Genomic DNA, 16,772 nt, shown 5'->3' on the forward strand with positions numbered 1-16,772 from the left:
TTTTTCCCCCATTTTCACCTTCATTTTTTTCCCGTTTCACAAATGGATGTCTACCTTTAGTGTATCCATGTATGATTGTGTAGTTTGGGCACTGAACAACTTTACATCATGGCCCTACACCTTCCACTTCCTCCCCAGAACACTCTTGCTCCACCTAAAGTAATCCCCTCACCATCCATTAGGAAAAAATGTCCTCAATATTTCTATTTTGAAAGTTTCATTAGAACTACCAACTTAAGTAAAAACAAATATCCAGACATTTGCATCCCAACATCTCCTAGGAGATAGACTTTGGATGGAAATTTCAAGTACATGATTTAATGTAGTCCGTGCAATAGCTCTGTGAAATAAATATTATTATCTTTGTTTTTACAGATTAAGGAATGAGGACTCTGGGGATTTCTACAGCTCACCCCATGACACACAGCTATTAAGAGTTACAGATTATGTTCTCTCATCCCTAGTGCAACTTCCACTTATAATAAATTAGGGAAGAGATGAAATTCCTTAAGAGAGCAAGGCAACTGAGTGGTTGGCCTGCCCGGAGTATGGAGGAGGTTGGGGTCAAGGTAGAGAGAATGAGATGTCCCGAAGAAGCCAAGAGTGGAGAAGACAGGCAATAATCAGAAGGCCAATGACACGCATTTCCTACTCAGTGCTTTTCTTCCAGAATTAGGCTCTGCAGCAAGGCCACTTCCCTAATTTATTCCAGTTTCATTCTGCGATACCCAAATTGGAAAATTGCAAAAATAAGTATGTTCAACTGTCATCACATATTAGGGGCATCTCCAAGGAACAAAGAACTTCCTGTTCTATATTGGTTTGAAAAGAAAGAAATAATATCTGGAGTTGGCAGTTGAAAGTTTTATATTTGGCAGGATGACCAACCACATGTAAGTCAACAGGCAAGTCACTGAACCACTCACTCAGTGGTTTTATCAGGCACTAAATTGGGTGGTAAAATGGGAATGTTGTTAATGGTTTGGGAATTGTTATTCATTCTCACATGAGGACAATGCAAAATGCCTAAGGGAAACAAATATTATAACATATTATTAAAATGTTACCCTAAGTTTAAAAATGCTGGGTTAAGAGAACTCAAAATCTAGACAAGATAAAGTTTTACCCTAAAAGCCTGGAAGGACATGAAGTCCTGCCCAATATGATAAAGAAAGTAGTCATATATTTTAATGACTAGAATCTAGAAGATGGTACACAAATGTGTTTTACAATTCACATGAGGTAGCCTGTCAGTTCACAGGGTGTCCACCACTGATGGCCTCCAGGAGACTACTTTGTTTCTTACCTCCCCGTCCTCCTCATTTCTTGTCACTCATATTTATCTGCAGGTTTGTAAACACTTGTACTGGAGACCCACAAGACCTGGTCTTCCATTCTTTAAACAATTATGTAATGAAGAAACACTTTTTTGTTGCTATTTACTGAAGTTCACAGTATAATTTTCAGGCCTTATTAAGATGAATTAGATAAGAATGAAGAGGAGAGAAAAAATAGATATTAGACAATGGGATAGAATAAACGATGGAGGGGCATCTGGGTGGCTCAGTGGTTGAGCATCTGCCTTTGGCTCAGGTTGTGATCCTGGCATCCTGGGATCGAGTCCTAAATCAGGCTCCCCATAGGGAGCCTGCTTCTACCTCTGCCTATGTCTCTGCCTCTCTCTGTATCTCTCATGAATAAATAAATAAAATCTTAAAGAAAAAAAGAATAGACGACAGAATACCATTCATTCATTCATTCATTCATTCATTCAGAAGTCAACACATATTTATAATAGCAAGTTATGTGCCAGGCAAAATGCTAGGAGCTAGGGATGTCCAGGAAATCAAACCTGCTCAGTCCACCCTCTGGAAACTTAGATTTGGGTAGGGAAAAGAGAAATAATGAATAATAAAAGCAACCATGGAGCTTGACAGCTGGTAATAATTGCTCAAAAGAAAAATAAAGCAGGGCAATAGGATCGAGATGATGGGGTGTTGATATTTTATGCCAGGGATCAAGGAGTGTGGTCATGTATATAAAGATTCTTTCATTCAATATTTATTGACTGTCTTTGAAGAGTTGGGTACTGTGGAAGATACAAGATGAATAAGACATGGTCCCTGCCCTCCAGGAGCCAACAGCCTCAGTAGAGAATCTCGCCACCTGCTCCATTAGGCAGACCGATTAGAAGTCTCAGGGCATATTGCAGCAGGAACATTGTATGCAGTGACCAATCTGAGCAGATTGTAAGTATTCCAAAACTCACAGTGGTTTCCATAAAATAATTCTCACTTCAAGTAAACATTTTCGGTTGGTGAGTAACTCTATTTTCCACTGACAGCACTCATATTTGAGGGCTTCCTTAATGCATTGATGACTTGTTTTTCTGACTGGTTGCCAAGGATTGTTTGGGTCTTAGTGAACTGTACTTGCCTAACTCCTCCAAAGCATCTTGGCTGAGTTCTTGTTGCTGTATTGGCAAATGCTGCCTTCTGTACTGAAAAATTTTTTATTTCTGAAAAATGTGGACTGTCCCTGGATGGTTTTCATGAAAATCAAAGATAAAAAAGAAAGAATTACAGGATTTGTTTTTGTTTCTTTTCCAAGTAAGGGATGAAGAACAGAACTTTGTTTCCACAAGATTTACATAAATGTAGGTCACGTCCTGGGTGATCCTAGTTTTATAATGCTTTGTTCGGATACCTGGCTCAAAAGTTCCTGATTCATCAAGAAGACAGCAAAAAGTATAATTATGGTCAGAATACTAGCTTGTATAAACGAAATGCTTTTCCTTTTTGTGTGTTATTAACACAACCTCCACGTCCTGAGCTTTACAAAGGTTGTAATAATATAACGTTGTTCAAAAGAACACTCAGTCATGGGAGAGAACACCATGGAGCAGAAAAGTCTTTGTTTTCCTGAAGACAGAGCCTTTTTGGATAGGGGGAGAGGGACCGTGGCACACACAAGTGTCCCAGAGGAGAGGAGGAAGGCTCGCTGGTGTCTCTGCTTGCAGTAGCTGCTAGCCCCTCACTGGGCAGGTTCCAGGTGGGCCTTCCTCCTCTGCACCACCTGTGGCCCATCCCTCACCCTGCACTGCCGGGGAAGACCCAGCAGAGGCAGTTATTTCGGCTAGTCCAGGACAGAAATGCAAGTGCTACCACTCGCTATAAACTTTTCAGTTTTGGTTGGGGCTGGGGGGTGACTTTGTGGTGGATTGTTCTAGGAGAAGTGGCAGCAAGAGCTCTTGGCCCGGCCGTTGGGGCCTAAGCCACCACCAAGGCTCCTTAGGGTCTTATTCCTCCAAACAGCACTCTGGGGCAGTTCTGTGTATTCTGGGTTGGGGAAATGTCACACCAAAATGTGACTTCTGTTGCGCTTTTCTTTTTCTTGGCTGCACCAAGGTGGGTGAGCATCACTTTGTAGTGACGGATGTGTCGGAGCCCTTCCCATTAGTAAAGTGCTCCCTCTTATCGCAGCCTCATTGATAGCAGCTTCTGATCCTGTGATCAGGTCAGCTTCAGGGATAAAACACAGACAGGAATTTTGCCGTCAAAGTTATTTCCAAAGGCCATGGAAAGTCAGTCATTAGATAAGATCAAGAACTTAGTGCTAAATATAAACTCTTTCTTAGCACTTGCAAATAATACCACCAAAATTTAATCCTACCCTGAAGCTCCCCATGGGAACTCTGCTCTTCCCTAAATATTCTGTTCTCTAAGGATATCATTCGAGGTGCAATTTATTTCATTGAATCTTAAATTACTGATTTTGCATGTCCCACTTTTTTTTTTTTGAGGGGGACCCTGGATAAAGTGCCAACAGAAAACGTCCATTTTCAGCTCTGTGAACTTTGACTCACAGAATCTACTGCAATTAAGCAACATCTCAGGGTAGCCTTCCAAACTGGGGAGTGTGTCCAGTCATTGGTGGGTTTGGCTTAGGTGATGCTGTTTGCTGGGGTTGTATGTTTTGAACACGTGCCCAGAGCTTTTAAAAGGAGCAATGGGAACATCTGTATTCACAGAATTAAAAGCAAGAGAGCAGGCATTGCCAACACTAATGATGGACCTAGCAACATGTGGACGTGTTTTGAGAGTTTCAAGGGTATAAGTAAGACAAACTAGAAGGAAACAAGTGGTTTCAAAGGGAGTAGTTGCCTTTTCTTCTTAGCAAGCAGGAAATGGAAAGTGTAAAGCTCTTCTACCCTTTCAGATACCCAAAGATAGGGCAAACTGCCTCGTGTCTCCTTTTCCCAATATCTGAGCCAGCTCGTCATTTCTAGCAGGGTATATCTGAGTCAGAGAGTGTGATGTGGGTATCCTGCTCTCTCCGGCCCATACGGCTTTCCTCAGAGCCAAAAGGACCCAGCATGTCATGGGGCTGCTGAGCCCCAGAGAGAAAGTAAGAGACCACATGTGTGTGGGAGGGGTGAAGGGGTGTTCACGTTGATGTCTTATGACCCTCAGGGCTTTCTATTGCCCAAGAGAAAAGAGCCAAACTCTTTGGAATCTTTCTCTTTTTGACAGACAAATTTCCCAGAAACTGTAACCATAATAGCTGGAGGGTTGTTAAACAAGAGAGTATAACTAAGGTTGGGATGGTGAACCAAAGGAATTTGGAAAGTTTGAGAATCAAGAAGATTGGGGTGGTTGACACACATTTTCTTTTCCTTTAATTTTTGAGGATTTTCTCCCCTCTTGCGTCTTCATTTCCAATCAAGTGTATTTTATTCCAGAGCTAAAAATCAAAATCCTCTTCTCTCCAGTCTCTGTGTGGATTAGGCGTAATTATAAGATACAAGTAACATTGTCTCCTCTCTTAAAATGCATACTTTTATTCTAAAGAAGGTTTACTGAGGGGTCTATTTTACTTTTTTATTCCCCCCAGTTCTATATGAGGTGGTATATTTGCAAGGTAGTATTATGCAGATCTAATATAGTATAAGAGGGGTGGCTAGCTGAGAATATATCTTTTACTTTTGAGTTAGAAAGCTGACGGAGAAAGACACACACCAACACAAATAGCTCACAGCGATTCTCTTCCTGAGTCTAACAGCTAGAACTAGTGGGTTCCCAAGTATCAGGCTGAAGCCAATAGAAATGTCCCAGCAGGCCGCTGGGTTTGCACTCCCATGTCCAGCAATTTTCATGTAATTACAGCTGCCTGCTGAAGGAGGCCTGTGGTCTCCATAGTTTGTTAAGACCTTAGTTGTGGCCAGAAGGGGAGTAGGTAGGCTTCAGGTCCTGCCACAAACGCCAGAAGCTAGGAGCTTCCTTCACAGCAAGGGCAACTGTTAGAATAAGCCAGCTGTGCAAAGCAGAATTAAAAAGCTTGTAGATTTAGGTAAAATAGTGCCACCTGTGATTTTTTTCCCCCTTTTGAAAAGTATGGAAGAAAAAAAAGGCAAATCTGAGAAAAAGAGAGCTAGCCTCTTAACAACTGCCAGAATCGGCTCAGCTGTACTGGGTTATTTTCCTAGGAACAATACAAATCAATGAATTTGAATGGAGTGATCACTGTGGTTTTCAGAAGTACCTGAGAAGCTTGCCAAAAATTCTGGCTCCCCAGAACTAGCCCAGAGGTTCTGATTCACAGTGTCTAGGATCCATTCACGGGTCTGGGTCATGTGGAAAGTGGGTGTTTTACCATCCACAGAATTATTAGGAGCCTTAAAAGAGACAGGTGCCTTAAAGTTCTCTGTGAACTGCAAAATGCCACGTGAATGGTGATATTGAATGATGTAGTATGGAGAGTGTTTCTTGTACTTGCCAGGCACTGGGCTAGGAACCCTTAGAGAAATAAAACTGATCTGCTCTAGTTGCGTAGTTTGCATAGTTGATCGTTTTCTACTGCTAGAGTTTACGGAGAAAACTTCCCTCTCAAGAACATGAACTCCTTAAGCAAAACAATGTGAGCACCATCTTTCTCTCTCAAAGGTAGTAGTTTTGTTATTTTTTGATTGAACTGAAAATAACACATGAACATGGAGGCTCAATTCCAAATGTTTTCGGGGATGGGAGTCAATCTTTCTGATCTTTTCTTTGTTTTAATCACAGATTTATCAGGGGGCAGTGTGGCTGGAATTTCAGTTAGTTGATGGCATTTCTTCCTCTTTTAATTGAACTGCGGGGGATGAAAATCATTAGGGACTGTTTGTATTGTGTTTGGATGAAAGGGTTTTCCTTAATATGTGAGCCTTGGTCGCAGCACACATTCTTCGAATCCCTTAATAGTGCATAGTTGACATACCTCACACCACTGGAGGCCTGAATGAGTGAGCAGTGGGGATGAATGGGCATACATAAAAACCAAGTAAAAAGAAATGCTAAAAATACTACGCTAGTATACGAAATTCGGGCTGTGTTTCATTTGTAGTGACTACTAAAAATGGAATCCAGTCAACGGGTCATTTCCTTTTCACTTATGAAACAAAAGTGATTTCACAAAGAATCCTAAGTTGGAAAATACTTTGGAAATAATCTAGTCTAGTGATTTTCAAGTCATGCTTCCTAGAGCTGTAAAGCAAGGTTACTTCACCTTGGCTAAACATTTGAATCACTTAGGAAGCTTCTTTAAAAAATATGCTAGACCCTCACTCCCAAAGAATCCCATTCAACTCATATGCGTAGTCCCTGGGCATATGTTTTTAAAAGTTTTCCAGATGATTCTAACATACAGCCAAGGTTGTGAACCTCCATTCTAGGGATTTGGCAGTCCAAACATATGGGCTTGTGGGCTTGTGATCGGATAAATGCAAGTATACTCCCTAGGGACAGTGGAATAGAATTTATTAAATGGGGAAAATTGGGATATGCTCATGTCCCCACAGAATTCCCATTAATATTAAAGAAAACACTAGACTTTGGAAAGTTTGGTTAAACAGCATTTTATCATATCTTTCTTGTACAGGACATTCTGCAGATGTACAAAGTGCACACAGAAGATTAAGGCCCAGTCCTTCTCTTAAAGATTTTACAATCTTGCAATCTGGAAATATATATGGGATTTGGCCCATGGCAGAGGCACAGAGGACTGAGGGAAACAAGAATAGATATAACTTTAATAAAAGGCAAGTGTATTATGGCCGGCACGAGAAGGACTGAATCACAGACAAAACATTTTAGATTGCAGCATTTGTTTTAATTTCTCATCTCTTCTTTCCCCAGCTTGGAACAGATTAAACTGAGCAGTTTTGACATCCAGACTCTTAGAACAGCATGAGTATAAGAAGGAAAAGCAAAGCCTGTATATATTTTCCTTCTTACCTCCACTTGGTACAAGGTAGGATATTTCCTACAGTCTGAGACTCACGAGGTAGGAGTTCCCTCTGATAGAAAAAAGTAAAAAGTATGGGTGCCAAGTGCTCTGTTTAGGACTGCTTCTAGATATCTGACCCTGGTTTGTTTGCCAAGGGGAAGGCAGAGAAAACACATGCTTGAATTGATTTGTTTTTGTGCTTCTTGAGGTCAAAGATTGTTAATAGCCCCACGTTATCATCCATTGATTCATTCAGCAGACTTCTTTTGAGATCTGCTTCTAGTCCAGGTTCTGTGCTTAGTGGTGGTGATATAAACAGTGAGGACAAGCTCACAGCTTATTAGGGCACAAATATACACAATAAAAATATAGGCAGATATGAAATAAGAAAAAGAAATAATGGGAGAACAGAGGCAGAGCAAATTCCATCTTACTTAGTGGCTGCAATAAGCTTTGTAAAGAAAGTAATATTTCACAAAAAAGGGTCAATTGACAACCAACTCGTGTCCTCTTTCTCTCTTCTTATCTCCATCCCTCCCTTCCTTTACTTCAGATACTTATTGGAGTATCTATAGTGTTTAAAGCACTATGATGAGAGTTTTGGCTCAAATCAGACACTAATCTGCTCTCACATGGCTGAGAGGGAACATTCGCTAAATATGCACACCCTGTAGAAACTGTTAAGTGGCATAAGTGAAGTTAAAGATAAGTAAAGATGTGTAAGACAAAGTTTCAAAAGCAACTGAAAAATCATAGTCGTGATGCTTTTGTTCCATTCGCCGCTTTGAAAACTGCTCCTGACTGTGTGTGGAAGAACCCGCAGCTCCACGTGGGGAACTTGCGGCATCCGGGAAGCAAGGCGAGGTCTTGTGACAGGTCCCTGTCCGGATACCAGGGCCGTTTCTGCACTGGTCATTTATAAGCCCCAGCCTATGAAGAGGTAGATTGGCTGTTAACATGAAATCAACTTATGCTATTTCACGTCTGAGTTTCTGAAAATCATTTTCTGAAACCCTGTTTGAAGGACCCTTTAGAAATAAAGTTGCAACTTCGTATGGCTTTCTTGCTAAAAATGTGAAAACTGGACTTGATGGGTGGACACGAAAGTCTTACAAGCTTTGAAAAACTGCTGTGCTTCGGGTTTTGCCCTCACTTTTTAATGTTTTTCCTCCCTCTCTCTTCCTAACCATTGAGTCTTGATGCACATTCTTTCATTAAGGAGATTCAGCACCCTCTCCAGTAGTTGATTGTGAGTCATTAACATCCTGCAGCATGGCCAGCCTCATGCAATAAAATTTAAACAAATGCTGCTTTACATTTCTATCATTCTTTTCCCAACCCCATCATTCTCTCCAACAATATAAACTTTGGCTGGCCATGGAACCAATAACAGTGTAGTTTAGAATTTAACTTCATTTCCAGGTTATATCCCATGACATTCACCTTCTGTAGACAGTGAAACCAAGTTTTTCCTCTTTTAAAGACTCTTGCTATCTCTCCCAAGAAATATCTGTGATTCATTTCTACCATGTGCCCCATTCTTTTGCTATTCAGCAAAATGGAGACTGCTTCATCAGTTTCTGGTCTCTGTAGATTTCCCCTTTATTGAGTGATTAATTACTAGCTTTCTGGTGACTTCTTAATCTTTTTCTGTATTTTAAAATATTCCTTCATTTCAAAATCCTCTAGTGTAAGATACAAACTCTAAATGGAACATAAGTAAGTGCAATTACTTTCTTCTTTATTCAGCTTTGCCTTTACAACCAAAGGCACCATTTGGAAAATGTATTAAAGAATCATAAAAGTTTAAAACTTAAAAATAAACACTAGGCAGTCAGTTTTGTCAATGAAAACATTAGCATCTAAAGGTTAACGTGCCAAAAAAAAGTGCTTATTCCTTACATTACTAACAGAGTGCCCATTTGTATTAGCCATACTTGTATTTTTAAAAGATGCTGCAAATATATAAAGATTGGTGGCCTTTGAATATTGAAACACAATAGATTTAAGGCAACAAAACCAAAACACACTTTTATTGTTAGGGAATACTGAAACCCACTGCTTAATGTATGAGTTAATGGGACTTCTTGATAAATCACCTGTTAAATTTTAGCTGACAGCTTGTCATATATTAATTATAAATAATTGTAATATACGGCTATCATCATGCATGCAACAAAAAAAAAAAAAGGAAGGAAGAAAGGTAATTAGAGTATATCCTTTGTTTTCCGTTTTCCCCCTTCATTTCTTGCTCACAAGAAAAAAATGACCCAATGTTTCACTTGGGTTGGGATAGTGCCAATGGTTAATGGAATGCCCCACTCTACTAAAGAATTTAATGGGAATATCCATTTGTCACAGTCGCATGCTGTAATCTCCAGTAGCAGAGCCAATGGAAAATAGCATCGTACCATAACGTCCTCTACACACTGCAGGTGAGGGTGAAATGCAGCAGCCAAACTGAACGGAGGCAGGGGAGAGGGCCTGGCTTTTCTAAGCCTTTCTTTAGAGGAAGATGCGGATTTCTTTTCTTTAAGAGAACATCGCTGCCTGGCAGCAACAAGAAATGCTGCCCTGGAGAAAAAGAAAGTGCCTTTCTTTCATATGGAGAAAGATGTGACTGTTTGCATAGCCCGTCTCAAAATCTCTAACCACCTCTTAGTCTACTGGAAACCCCTCTGTTTGTAAAGAGACTTTGATTTGTGGAATCAGAAAGATCAAGATTAGACTCTCATTTCAATCACCAACTAGTTCTGTGTAGGAGCTTCCAAATCTGAAAATGGGAATAACAGCATCTAAATGTGTGCAATGTTCCTTCCAGAATGCATAGGACTATATGAATAAAAAAATTAGCATGGCATCTAAGTTACTGTCTTCCTTTCTTATTCACAATTTAGATGGAATTACGGGGTAGTCTGATTACTTTATATGTGTAGATCCTGCGTTCTCAAATGATTCAAACTATTGTTTAGTGAGTATAATTAATATCTGTTTGTTTAATCTCTCTCATGTGTTAGTTCTGTGTCTGGAACAAGGGGTAAGCTACTGAAAAATGTTGTATGAATTAAATTTGAGATGCTGTCTCAAACATTTTAACCCTTGTAGAGTTGAATTGTAGAGATGAATAGTTCTTTGAAGATTAAAAACATTAAACATTTTTCCATTTGTGCATTTAGCAGCAAATTAATGAAGTATATTGGATATAACTATCATCTATAGGAAGAGGTCTCAGTTATTCATTTCACTACCTTATGAAACTTCACTGTCTTCAAAACATGTCACTTGAATCTATGTTATGTGTCTCCATTCTAACTGAATTAAAAAAAAAAGCGCTCTTACAAAAAAAATATCGACAGGTATTCGATTCCTTGGTTAATAATGTGTAGTAAGAATAGAAATAAAAACACATAATTGAAATCAAACCAATATAGGTTTAAAAATCCTAGCTTGGCCACTTGCTAGCTCTGCCAGCGTGGCCAAATTATCCTCTCGGTTCCTGTTTTCTCACTTGTACAATGGAGCTAATTATACTTAACTAGCAAGGCAGTTGTTAAGACTGGAGGCAAGGTAACAGCTTTGAAACTTTTAATCGCTAGCCACATGGTCAAAACATAAGTTTTACAGAACAATGTTCAGTATATATAATGTGCTCTTCTTTCTTTTCTTTCCTACTTTCATTGCTTTTGCTCAGAAAATTGTTCCTGACCCACTAGATTTGTGATCCACAAAAGGTCATGATGAGCCTTTAGAAAACAATGGGATAGCATGATGTTTAGTACATAATACAAGAGTAACAAATGATTACTATCATTGCCTTATGATTATTTTTAGTCTTTTTAGCATGTTTCATTATAGATGAGAATAAAATCTTTCAAGTACTTCTAGGAACTAACTCCCTTGGATGGGGTCCAAAGTAGACTCATACTCATTGTATGCTGAATTATGCACTAGAGGGGGTTGTGCTCTAGCAAAGTTCCTGTGTGCTATTCATAACAGAATGCTAGAGCGGAAAGGAACTGAGAGAATGTCTAGTCCTATTTCTTCATTTAAGTATAGTTTTAAAATATTCTCTATTTCATGCTCATTGATACATGGGAAAAAGAATCGATTTGATCTAGACCTGGGTGGAAGATGTTGGGGGGGGGGGGCAGGGTGACATTGGGTCATGATATCTGGGTTTTGGATCTGCTTCTGCCACTAGATAGTTTGGTTACCTTAAACTCTCAGGGGCTCAGTTTCCTTACTTGTAAAATTAGGTGATTTCAACAGATGATTAGCCCACCTCTGATGTTCTTTGACTTCAAATCTCCAAATAGTAAACATTCCCCGAGATTATATGAGATGCTGCAGCGTTACTTTGTTACAAATCTACTGACTGTATTAATATTTGTATATGGGCTCCCGTGTCCTCTGTCTCCTCGATCCCCTCATCCTCAGCAACGTTGCCCTGAATAATACTGGATCTTATATAGTAATAGCTCAGACTCAATAGTCGCCGTCTCCCTCTGCTACTTCTTTCTCTAAGACGTTTGGTCATGGTGGAAGATGAGCATCTAGGACTTCATGGTGTCAGAGTCCTTGGGCTAATCTCACTTACTGATAGTTTTCTCTTTCTCGTCTTCTTTCTGGATCCCTTTGCTTACGTGTTTGCTGCTCACGTTGGTAAAGATCATTGCTACCTTCTCCAGTAGTCTAACTTGCTACCAGTGGAGTAGGTTATTTCCTTGATGACACTCCCAGACGGCAGTCAGACTTCTCAGCCGGGATCTTTCAAAATCAGGTCAGACCTGGTCAGACCTCCTCAAATGCGGCAGATGGATATGTGTGTCTCCACCAAATGCAATATAAAAGGATCACTAGGGTTTTACAAACTTCCCGTTTGTTCTTCTGACATCCAACATCCACTGGGCTCTCCAGTTTATGGAGGAGAATGTGGCAATGGGAGAGCCAAGTCAGTTTACACCCTGACTTTATACCCTGGGGGAGAATCACCTGTATGGGGAGGCTCAGATTTCTGAATTCATCCTTAGGCCACAGGGGCAAGGGGTCCCTCATACCTGTTCAGTCTTTCAGTTCCTCATGTCATCCGAAAGACTGGAGGGTAAACCTGGCTCTGGGGGTTGCACAGATACAAATTTCTTCTTTTTACTATAAGGCTAACCACAAAAAACAAAAGTGCAAGGAAGAGTCCTGCCAGAATGATCCCCTCTCCCATTCCAATTGCTGGAAAACTAAACTTAATTTAGCAAGACTCCTTGCAAAAATATGTGGCTTCTTTTTGGAGCACAAAAGGGGCAGAAGATTACTGACCAATCCTTCAGTGTGGTTCAGGAAGACAGCACGCAGGCGGTGGAAACCAATGGGCAGCCTGAGACAACGGTGGGGATGCTGGATCGTTGGTGGCAACCTAAGAGGTCTGCTTACCTTTGCCCTTTCAAAAACACACACACACCTAGTGTGTGTGTGTGTGTGTGTGTGTGTGTGTGTGTGCTGGTCTGAGTTTAGAATGAGCAAGGAAGGTGGCTGGAGGCCCTGCCTTTACTTTATTTAACCTTTCTGACCAAGTTTCTAATAAAATGTCTAATAAAATGTAGGCCAGTTGCCAATGGTGGCTTCCAGCTGCTGACTTTTCCCACATGCCAGAGATCCTGGGAGGAGGAGTGAGGAAGGTTCAAATGTGCCTGTTAGCTAACAGTGCAACCAGCGTGTGCTGTGGTGGAAGGGTTCGCAGACCAACAACTGGGTGCACGTCTAGGGCGGGGGTTTACGGGGCTCCTCAGAGAAGCGGGGAGCAGTGCATTTCCAACATCCTAAAAGCAAGTAGCACGGAAGCAAAAGGAGAGTTGTCCCCGTAAGATGGATTCGATACTTCCTTTCTTCCTCTCTGACTCCAGAGTAGATCCCACGAGCATCCCCGAGTAAGACGGCCAAGGTGAACTGGGGCGGACGCAGACGGGCTCATCAAGGCGCTCCTAGTGTTATGACCAGTGCTTTGAAGGGGGTGGGGGTGGGGTGGGGGTGGGGGTGGCGGTGGCGGTGGGGGTGGGGGCAGCATTCTCTCCCTTCGCTGTGCGGGGTGCAGCTCTTAGGGGATGAGTGAATCTGTCGGAGGGGTCTTTTCTGGCCTGGCGGATGATGCCGGGGGAGTGACGTCACCCCGCCCCCTCCTGTGTGTGTGTGTGTGTGCGCGCGCGTGTGCGGGGCGCCTCCGCCACCCACTGCCCCGCCCGCCCCCCCGCGCCCCGCGCCCCGCGCCTCGGCCCCCTCGGTGGGTCCCGCCCGCGCGGCCGCCGGGGCGCACCCGCACCCGCACCCGCACCCGCACCCGCAGCCGCTCCGGCGCCCGCAACGCGCACACGCTCACGCTCCGCGCGCGCTGGGGCAGCGCGATTCCGGGGGATCCCCAGCGCGGTTCCGAGGATCGTAGAAATCACCCAGACGGGGAACAAAGGGAGAAGCTTTCCCAGTCACTTTCCCGAGCTTTCCCCTTTAATTTCCCCACCGCCGCGGGGGTCGCGCCGGGTCCACGGGCCGGGCCGGGCCGGGCGCCCCCCTCCGGGCCGCTCCCCGGGCTGCGCCGCGCCCCCCTGCCCCGCGCCCCCCTGCCCCGACGGCCTCAGTGCCTGGTTACCTCTCGCGTGCGCTTCACTTTTGGGGGGAAGAAGAGAAGGAGGGAGGGAGGCGCCGAGGGGGGCAGCCGAGTTGCTATTTGTGGCCAAAGAACCGTCTTTAAAAGCAGCAGCAGCAGCAGCAGCGGGAGGGCAGGAGAGAAGCGGAGGGCGGCGAGGAGAGCCGGCCCCGGACCCCGCACCCCGGACCCCGCACCCCGCACCCCGGACCCCGAGCCGCGAGCCGCGCGAGGAGGAGGAGGAGGAGGAGGAGGAGGAGGGCAGGAGGAGGAGGAGGGGGGGGGACAGCGGACCCCCGGCGGCGGCAGCCTGCGAGGCGAGCGCGGGGCGAGCAGGAGCAGCGGGAGGAGGACGAGGAAGCGCCGCGGCAGCCTCCGGCTCAGAAGGGCCCGGAGGACGGCCCGGGAGGAGGAGGAGGAGGAGGAGGAGGAGGAGGCGGCGGCGGCGGCGGCGGCGGAGGAGGAGGAGGCGGAGGAGAAGGGGGTAGGGGTGGAGGGAGGGCGGGGGGACGCGCTCCTCTGGATGCTGGATTTCGGGCTTTTGGACTCACTCGCTGACTCTCCTGCACTTCCTCGGGCCGGACTGGGCTGGCCGCGCGAGCGCCGGGAGGCGGCGGCGGCGGCGGCGGCGGCGGCCGGGGGGACCCGGGCGGCGGCGGCTCCGCGGGACTAAGGCGGCCGCGCACGGAGGCGGCGGGCAGGCGGGCTGCGCGGCCGTGGCGGGGCGCGAAGGCGCCGGGAAAGTGCTGCTGGCGGCGCGGGAGGCGGTGGCGGCAGCTGCCCGGAGCCAGCATGACCAGGTGAGTCCCCGAGTGACCCGGTCCGCCCCCCTGCGCTGCCGCGCGCTGCCCCGCGCTGCCGGCCCCGGCCCCCGCAGCCCGCGCCCCCCGGGCCGGAGCTCCCCGCGCCCGCGAGCCCGGCCCCGGCCCCGGCCCCGGCCCCGGCCCCGGCCCCGGCCCCGGGCGCACAGTGGCGCTTCTGAACCTTCGCGGGCGCACGTCCTCCTCCGAGCGGCTCGCTGGGCGCCGGGAACCTCACCCCGAGGACAGTGGCCACCTAGAGAACGAGGGTGCTTGTGCGACCCCCGCGCCCGCCTCTGGGGTGGGCAGGGTCCTGGGGGGAGGCAGGGGCTGTGGGGCGACCCGACCCGACCGACCCGACCCGACGATGCTGCTGCCCTGCTCCTCGCCCTGTCTGTCTGTCCGTCCATCCATCCTCTCTCTTTTTCTTTTAGGAGGCAGTGATGACTGCTTTAAGGAGGGCTGGTTACGGTGAGGGGGCGAATTCTTTTTCTTTCTTTCCCCCGAACTAGTGGGGGGAAGGAGAAATAGCAGGGATCAAAGTCGGCCCGGCTGCCGTAGAGGAGGGGGATTGTTTCGGAGACCTCTCCGCGGCTGAATCAAAGAGGCCAGCTCCTAGCTGGTGGGTATCTGCTGTTCTTACTCCTCCCGCGGGGTAAGGCACGCAGAACTGATAAGGAAAAATAGAAGTTGTAGGAAACAATTTAAAAAGAAAGCCGCAGCAAACCAAAGGTTCCTTTGCTTTTCTATCGATTTATTGTAGCTTCTCTGTAGCCGTGGAGAAAACTTGCATTGTTTACCCATGAGGTTGATTCTCATTCAGCAGCCTTAGCAAATGAAGTCAGTTTTCTTAGGCTTAAAAAGAATCTGGAACACTAAGTGTGAGCTTGGCTTTCATTAATTGAGTGTTCCAGGATTCTGAACAGGAGTTCAATTCTTCAAAACCCGGGACTATCACATCTACTTGTATTGTTTCCAGCTCGCCTCCCAGCACATGACTTGCCGAATGTCTCTGTTTTCTAAAATTCTTTGAGTGATCCCCCAAGACCAAGCTACAGTTTGTGCCTTAAGCACTCAGGAAGATTCCCGAGAGATCACTCTTCTTGTATTTTCTCTTAAAGTTTTATTTTTCTCAATTTTCTTTTAGATGCCTATAGACACAGTGGCAGTGACTTACCAGAGCTTACTTTAGCACACTCAGTGTTGAGCCTCCCAGAGACTAGTAACTGCTTGTGGCTGGAGAGATAGATTTGCTGTTGGACTTCCAGAGCTACAGACTTGGACCGTTCCCTTTGATGCGTTCTGTAATAACACACATATGGGGAGTTAGACCAACCATTGATACTTTTGACTATTTTGGCTGTTGTCTGTTTGAAAGTGTGCACATCCACCACTCAACTTGAGTGAAACCAAGGTGGTGTGCCAAGACTTGAAATATTCTGATTTAAAAGAATATTTAGATGATACCCACCGAAAGATTATGTTATATTGCTAACGTGATGATATCCAGGACAACACTTGGCAGATATTATACTTATTTTGAAAGCATATTCTGTTATGCGCCACGAATAGATATTATTTTATTGACTTAGCAAAGAGAATACATTTTCAATGCTAGATGTCCGAATTCGTGAAATAGACACCCTAAATGGACATAGGAAGAAAATTTCTCTGCCTCCCACCTCCCATAATTATGTACTGTACTTTGCTTTTCAATGGAGCTAGCAATTCTGTGACAGATTTTTAAAATTCACCCTCATGCTATCAGCTATTATTGTACTTTCAAAGTGTGAAATTGACAAGCTGGTCAGTTTCATGAATTCAGCTGTCAGATTGTGTCCAGTTAAAAATTGCTAAAAGCTGTAAATGTGCCTGCCTGGAATTTTCTTTTGTAAAGGAAAGACAGCAAGAGGATGAGGATTAAGGGGTGTTATTAATTGTACATCTTTTAAAATAGATGCACTCCAATGTGCGTTTTGTCACAGACTGTTGTTGGGAAATCTGTGTCGATTTCTATAATTTCAAAAGTGGCCTTCAGTTTGCATCAGTATTTCATTTGAAATAGTGAGCGCTTTACTCAG

At 44.7% G+C, this 16,772-nt stretch overlaps 1 protein-coding gene across 50 annotated transcripts in view; it reads left to right on the forward strand.

The window, feature by feature from the left end:
• The window catches only part of PTPRD (protein tyrosine phosphatase receptor type D), a 2,173,792-nt gene that overhangs the window by 1,652,278 nt on the left and 504,742 nt on the right, over positions 1-16,772 (forward strand). For 3 of the 50 annotated variants that reach the window (XM_072728344.1, XM_072728352.1, XM_072728354.1), the window contains exon 1: positions 14,554-14,691. The exons of the other annotated variants lie outside the window; for them this stretch is intronic. The gene's annotated coding sequence lies outside the window, so the exon portion shown is untranslated. Of the gene's footprint in view, positions 1-14,553; positions 14,692-16,772 lie in introns of those variants that run through there. 50 annotated transcript variants of the gene reach the window in all.

The sequence above is a fragment of the Vulpes vulpes genome, chromosome 12, assembly GCF_048418805.1.
Source record: "Vulpes vulpes isolate BD-2025 chromosome 12, VulVul3, whole genome shotgun sequence".
In the NCBI taxonomy this organism is placed as follows: domain Eukaryota; kingdom Metazoa; phylum Chordata; class Mammalia; order Carnivora; family Canidae; genus Vulpes; species Vulpes vulpes.